This window comes from Thalassophryne amazonica, chromosome 15 (assembly GCF_902500255.1).
Source record: "Thalassophryne amazonica chromosome 15, fThaAma1.1, whole genome shotgun sequence".
Classification (NCBI taxonomy): domain Eukaryota; kingdom Metazoa; phylum Chordata; class Actinopteri; order Batrachoidiformes; family Batrachoididae; genus Thalassophryne; species Thalassophryne amazonica.
This window is the reverse complement of record NC_047117.1, coordinates 58,783,815-58,790,695: the sequence shown is the minus strand read 5'-3', so window position 1 is coordinate 58,790,695 and position 6,881 is coordinate 58,783,815. Positions and strand designations below refer to the sequence as shown.

Genomic DNA, 6,881 nt, shown 5'->3' with positions numbered 1-6,881 from the left:
CCTGGAACTCAGAGATGCAGGCATACACTGATCCAGCTGTGGCTCCAGGCGCGTTTCATTTAAAGCGTTGAGATTGTTAGCTTCGGTTTTGTTAAGTTCCTCTTTCGTCCCTTTCGCGCTCTTCGTTCGCAGGCTATTTGGTGATAAAGCTGTTTCGTCCACCTTTTCTCAACAATTTGTGTCTTTTTTTTACTTTTTCCCTTCATTCAGGAATCGTCATGTGCCATGTGACTGGGCCATAACCAGTGCATGCTCCCAAACCTGACCTCACCTACAGCACATGATAAAACAGTTCTGAAATGATTTTGTGTTCAGTTTGACATTGTCATAACATCAGTTTATTTCAGGGAGCAAAATGTTTTAGTTGTTCAGTGTAATCAGATAAGCCAAGTTAGAAAACTCACACTGGATCACCAGGACAATGATTGCAGAGAGGAGAAGAAGACTCAACACACCCAGAAACACTCCAGCAGCAATGACACGATTCTTCTTTCATGACTCTACAGTTACCGAATTAGCTATAAGCAAAAATAAGCAGTGATGAGAGTTCTAGAGTAACTAAATTTGTTACAAATGCATGGCTATTAGAGAGTATTGTGAAATCAGACATGCTTAGTTATTATACTTGACTGTTACTTGAAATAATAACTGTTAAACATTTGAAAAGGTTGCACATATTAAATATGTTATAATTTGGTATTGTCTTGACAAAATGGGTTTAATCCCTTTTACAATGGAATGAAACAGCTAATATCTACAGTCTGTTTATGTCTGACATATGAAACAAAGGGTTTCAGTACCTTTTTGTTGGTCCTCAGTAGATTTATCTTCTAATTTTGGTACCACATAGTTGTCATAAATCATCACTCCATCACTTGTATTAGATTCATCCAAGATGTCATCTTTTTTCTCGCCTGCCTGAAATCTAACCTTCTTGGTGAAGTCTATTGTGGTATAGAGCTCCTCAGACATTTCTGTATAACAGCATGGATTCCTCACTAACCTACACTAAAGATTGATCTGTATGTCGGTTTACTTAACTCATATGTTCTCTCATCTGGCTGGTACAAGCAGACAATTGTTCACTGAATGACTCAAGATAGACAGGGAAATAATAACAGGTAGCCACACAAAGAGGAAATCACAGGCAAATGACTGTTACAGTATTCTGAATCAAGAGAGCAGTCAGTAATTCAGTTTAGATGGTTGCCAGTGGGGGAAGTCTGGGGTGGGAGGTCTGACAAGAGGTGTGGTGTGTGCTGGTGCTTAACAGGTACAGCCACATTATGCAACCATGCAACCAATACCACACCATTAAAACATGTCACTCTATTCCAGATTGGACCAAAGTACTGGTATCATCAGATATTGACATTAATGCCCACCTTTCATTTCAGCTCACATTTGGTGGCCTTATTGAATATAAGTAGATTAGATTAGATTCAACATTATTGTCATGGCACAAGTAAGGAAAACCAGTACAATGAAATACAGTTAACATCTACTGTAAATAGTAATACAGTCAGAGGATAGTGCTCTTTTTGGCAGTACAGTGGAACATCTATTTTAGAACTTAATTCATTCCTGAATTTTGTTCCTAAGCACTGTTCTTCTTAAACAGAAACCAATTTTCTCAAAAGAAACAATTGAACATGGATTAATCCCTTCCTGGCCCCAAAAACAACACTGTGTTTCTAACTTTTAACAGCATTTCATGCATAAAAGGCGGACAAAAACAAGAGCAATCAGAGATTTTGACATCCGCCAATCTGGATCTGGATCACCTCCAAAATTCCTAATAAACTCCTAATATCTATCTGTGGTACAAATTTGGTTAGAATGCATGAAGTAGTTTTGACATAATCCTTCATAGCCTATATAAAGTAAAATCTTGATCTAGATTCTGGGCCCAGATCCAGATGGCTTCCAAAATTCAGTGGAGTCTTCCATGCCCCAATATCTATCTGTGATGCAAATTTGGTGAGAATCCGTGAAGTAGTTTTGATGTAATCCTTCAAAGCCTATGTAAAGTGAAATCCTGAGCCAGAATCTGGATCACCTCCAAATTTCAGTAGAGTCTGAATTGATAGCTACCTCATCTACACTCTTTGAGTTTCTGGTGCACAAACTACATTACACGACACATTAACCTTGTGCGATGCTGGCAGATAGGGTGGCCAATTTGGGGAGCCACCCTATCCGTCAGCTAGAGCAGCTTCTTTAGTTTAGTGGAGTTAGATATTATGGGCACTTCAAAAGAGGTTAGTGTTGGGCCGGCTAGCATGTCTGTTAGCATTAGCTTAGAAATGGCGGCTGCTGATGATGGCTTTTGGGCCATGGTTAGGCGGAGGAAGTTATGCTTGGCTTGGTGCCCAGTTGTGGTACCTGGATCACACTCGCCACTGCGAACTGTGAACTGTTTTTTGCTTTGGATATGCCTGTTGTTAGGCCTTTGAGCCCACAGGTGACTTCCACCCCTATCTCCTGGCCAAAATGCCGGGTGTTAGTGATCGGGGATTCCATCACCCACAAAGTTAGATTACAGATGCAGGCTGACGTGAAATGTATTCCTAAGGCCAGGGTGCCCCACATTGCTTCTCATCTTAGGGTGCTGATGGTGCAAAAGGGCAGACAGCCAAAGGAACATGACACTAAATATAGCCACATAGTTATTCATGTCTGTGCCAATGATATTAGGATGAAGCACTCAGAGGTCACAAAAATGGACATAGATAGGACTTGTGACCTTGCCAGAAAGATGTGTTAAGTCTCTGGTCCCCAGCCCTCCCAGGGTAATAATGAGGCGTTTAGCAGGCTGACATCGTTGAACGGCCTTTGCCCTACCTGGGAAGCAACTGCCATCTTGTCTGTGAACATAGATAGAACTCTACAGGGAGGGTACCATTAGGACTTAAGAGCAGGCCATGGAGAAGGTGATTAGACACCCTGCAAAGCTTACAATGACTAATGTGTGCATGGAATCCATGAGCTTAGTGGGAAAGTTAGTGGAGAAAACCCATTATGGTAATAGTACAGTTTATGTTACAAATTCGTCAGGTTGAGACTGTGGCCTGTTTCTGCAGACATGTCCATAAGGAGCATAGAGGGAGATATCTCTTTATTGAGATCCAGCCTAAGGCACACCTGTGCATTAATCATACTGTCTTTGATTGTCTTTGTCTTTGTCTCATTTGATATGCCACACTTGTGAGGTGGGATGGATTATTTCAGCAAAGGAGAAGTACTCATTAACACAGATTTAGACAGATTTGTGAACAATATTTGAGAGAAATAGGTCTTTTGCGTATATTGAAAATACAACCCCAATTCCATTGAAGTTGAGATTTTATTTATTTATTTATTTATTAGTCTATTTGACAGGGACAATACAGTCAGACATAGCTACAAATCAAAGCTTGCAGCTGATGTGATGCATACAGAGTATAGCAACAAGTGCTAATTTACAACTCCCGTCCCTGGTTAGGCTTTTCTACTCTAACACAACCTAAAAAACATCTTAATTTACATTTGAACATCTATAATAAATACAACAGTGCAATTCAAACTCTCATCTCACTCATCTCATTCATTCAGTTTCATATGTTTACTGGTGGGTACAGTTTTGGTTTGATTTAAGCCAAGATTTAAGTTTAAAGGTGAACATTTTCAACTCGCTGACAGCCTTAATATCTGTGGGCAGTGAGTTCCAGAGTTTACAGCTTTTGTAAGAAAAGGCTGACTGTCCAAATGAGGTTCTGCACTTGGGGATGGTACAGTTATGATTTAAGCTACCTCTTGTTGTCCTGCTGCTGTTTGGTCTCCCCATAAATTCCCTAAGTGGTTCTGGAGCCAAATTGTGGTAGCATTTAAAAAATAATTTTAGAAAACAGAAATTGCTAAAACTGTCAAAACTCAATAAGTTATGTTTGTGGAGGATTTGACAGTGGTGATGATGGATTGGTGTTGTGTGAAGTGTAAATAAAAACAGAATACAATGATCTGTAAATCATCTGGAGACCGCTGCTGGAGACCGAGTTGGACTTTTCTCCTACCTGTTGATAAGTAACCATACTCCTGCATTTACCAGCTTTTTGATGAGAGGTGGAGGTGGATTTTCCCACCATACGTGTTGCTGGGTGTAAACCCACCTACATCTAACTGTTTTTGTTCCTTGCCAGCAGTACCAGATCCGACAAGCGGAGGCAGTGACCACCTGGGAGTTCGGGACTTGGCGGCTCCAGTATTCCCGGGGTTCGGTGGCGGAGGAAATCGTGTGGTTCCGGTTCTGCTTTGGACAGACGTCTCTTATCTTCGAGCCTGCCCACATGACACGTTCTGTAAATTGACTTCATTGCATACTATTGTGACCTGCCGTGTTTGTTGTGCTCATTCACAACAGTAAAGTGTTGTTATTTGACTTCCTCCATTGTCCGTTCATTTGCGCCCCCTGTTGTGGGTCCGTGTTCCTACACTTTCACAACAGTTGTGGTCTGATGAGTCCACATTTCAAATTGTTTTGGAAATCATGGACGTCATGTCCTCCAGACAAAAAAGGACAAACAACATCCAGATTGTTACCAGTGCAAAGTTCAAAAGCCAGCATCTGTGATGGTATGGGGGTGTGTTAGTGCCCATGGCATGGACAACTTACACACCTGTGATGGCATCATCAATGCTGAAAGGTACATCCAAGTTTTGGAGCAACACATGCTGCCATCCAAGCAATGTCTTTTTCAGAAACGTCCCTACTTATTTCAGCAAGACAATGCCAAGTCACATTATGCACGTAATACAACAGCGTGGCTTCGTAGTAAAACAGGGCTCTCTACAGCTCGGCCCGAGATGACCTGAAGAGAGGCATCAAAGAGGCCAAGTTGAACTACAGGAGGAAAACTGAGGACCACCTGGACAGCAATAACAGCAGGCAGGTGTGGCAGGGAGTCCAGCATCTCACCACCTACAGCACCTACCCTGGAGCTGCTCAAGGCGATACCACGCTGGCAGAGGAGCTGAAGCTCTTCTTTGCCCACTTTGAGGTTGAGCCACTGGAGGCAGCTACACTACAGCCCACGGTCCACAGCAGTGCTACCCTCATAGTGGAGGAGCATGAGGTCAGGCGTCTGGAGGAAGACGTTGCATCAGAATTTTGGCTCTCTGTTGGGACTGTTTACACAGAGACTGCTACCTGCTGCTTTGGACTTTGAACTAACAGTCTTTTTCAAGACTTTTTTACTTTTTTTACTTTTTCACTGTGCTCCAATGCCTAAGGAAGACCTCTAACGGTCGAAACATCGCGACGGAGCACTTTTATCAGCTAACTTTCATCAGCGTTGGCAGCTAACTAGCTTGCTACGCTTTCGTTTTAATTTTTTTTAGCACTGTGTCGTGCGTTACCTGTGCTGCTCCACAGCGTGTTTAGTCGATTTTTATTTTATTTTAGCACCGTTGTCATGCGTTCGCTGTTGTCGTGCGTTACCTGTGCTGCTTCATGGCCTGTCTGGTGCCTTAATTAAGGCACTCCTTCTGCTGAATCACCTCTAAATTATTTACACATTATTCACTTTGTGTGTTTTTAGGAATCCGCTTGGTTGCGTAGCTACTAGCTCTTTAGCATGGCGGCTTCTCCTGTCTCTCCTGCACTTTTCTGCTCTGGGTGTGAAATGTTTAGTTATTCCTCGGCCTCCTTTAGCAGTAACGGTACTTGTAATAAGTGCAGCTTATTCGTAGCTTTGGAGGCCAGGCTGGGCGAATTGGAGACTCGGCTCCGCACTGTGGAAAATTCTACAGCTAGCCAGGCCCCTGTAGTCGGTGCGGACCAAGGTAGCTTAGTTCCCCCCTGGCAGATCCCGGGCAGTCGGGAAAGCAGGCTGACTGGGTGACTGTGAGGAGTAAGCGTAGCCCTAAACAGAAGCCCCGTGTACACCGCCAACCCGTTCACATCTCTAACCGTTTTTCCCCACTCGACGATACACTTGCCGAGGATCAAACTCTGGTTATTGGTGACTCTGTTTTGAGAAATGTGAAGTTAGCGACGCCAGCAACCATTGTCAATTGTCTTCCGGGGGCCAGAGCAGGCGACATCGAAGGAAATTTGAAATTGCTGGCTAAGGCTAAGCGTAAATTTGGTAAGATTGTAATTCACGTCGGCAGTAATGACACTCGGTTACGCCAATCGGAGGTCACTAAAATTAACATTAAATCGGTGTGTAACTTTGCAAAAACATGTCGGACTCTGTTGTTTTCTCTGGGCCCCTCCCCAATCAGACCGGAGTGACATGTTTAGCCGCATGTTCTCCTTGAATTGCTGGCTGTCTGAGTGGTGTCCAAAAAATGAGGTGGGCTTCATAGATAATTGGCAAAGCTTCTGGGGAAAACCTGGTCTTGTTAGGAGAGACGGCATCCATCCCACTTTGGATGGAGCAGCTCTCATTTCTAGAAATCTGGCCAATTTTCTTGGGATCCTCCAAACTGTGACTGTCCAGCGTTGGGACCAGGAGGCAGAGCTGTGGTCTTATACACCTCTCTGCAGCTTCTCTCCCCCTGCCATCCCCTCATTACCCCATCCCCGTAGAGACGGTGCCTGCTCCCAGACCACCAATAACCAGCAAAAATCTATTTAAGCATAAAAATTCAAAAGAAAAAATAATATAGCACCTTCAACTGCACCACAGACTAAAACAGTTAAATGTGGTCTATTAAACATTAGGTCTCTCTCTTCTAAGTCCCTGTTGGTAAATGATATAATAATTGATCAACGTATTGATTTATTCTGCCTAACAGAAACCTGGGTTACAGCAGGATGAATATGTTACTTTAAATGAGTCAACACCCCCGAGTCACACTAACTGTCAGAATGCTAGTAGCACGGGCCGGGGCGGAGG

The 6,881-nt window shown here is 43.2% G+C and overlaps 1 long non-coding RNA gene across 1 annotated transcript; it reads right to left on the bottom strand.

The window, feature by feature from the left end:
* Nucleotides 1-343: 343 nt before the first annotated feature.
* Nucleotides 344-1,068, bottom strand: LOC117526972. The gene is made up of 2 exons (XR_004565402.1): nucleotides 801-1,068; nucleotides 344-518 (listed from the first exon to the last, which is right to left on the bottom strand). It is a non-coding gene; the product is annotated as an uncharacterized LOC117526972 (long non-coding RNA).
* Between the last annotated feature and the right edge of the window lie 5,813 nt (nucleotides 1,069-6,881).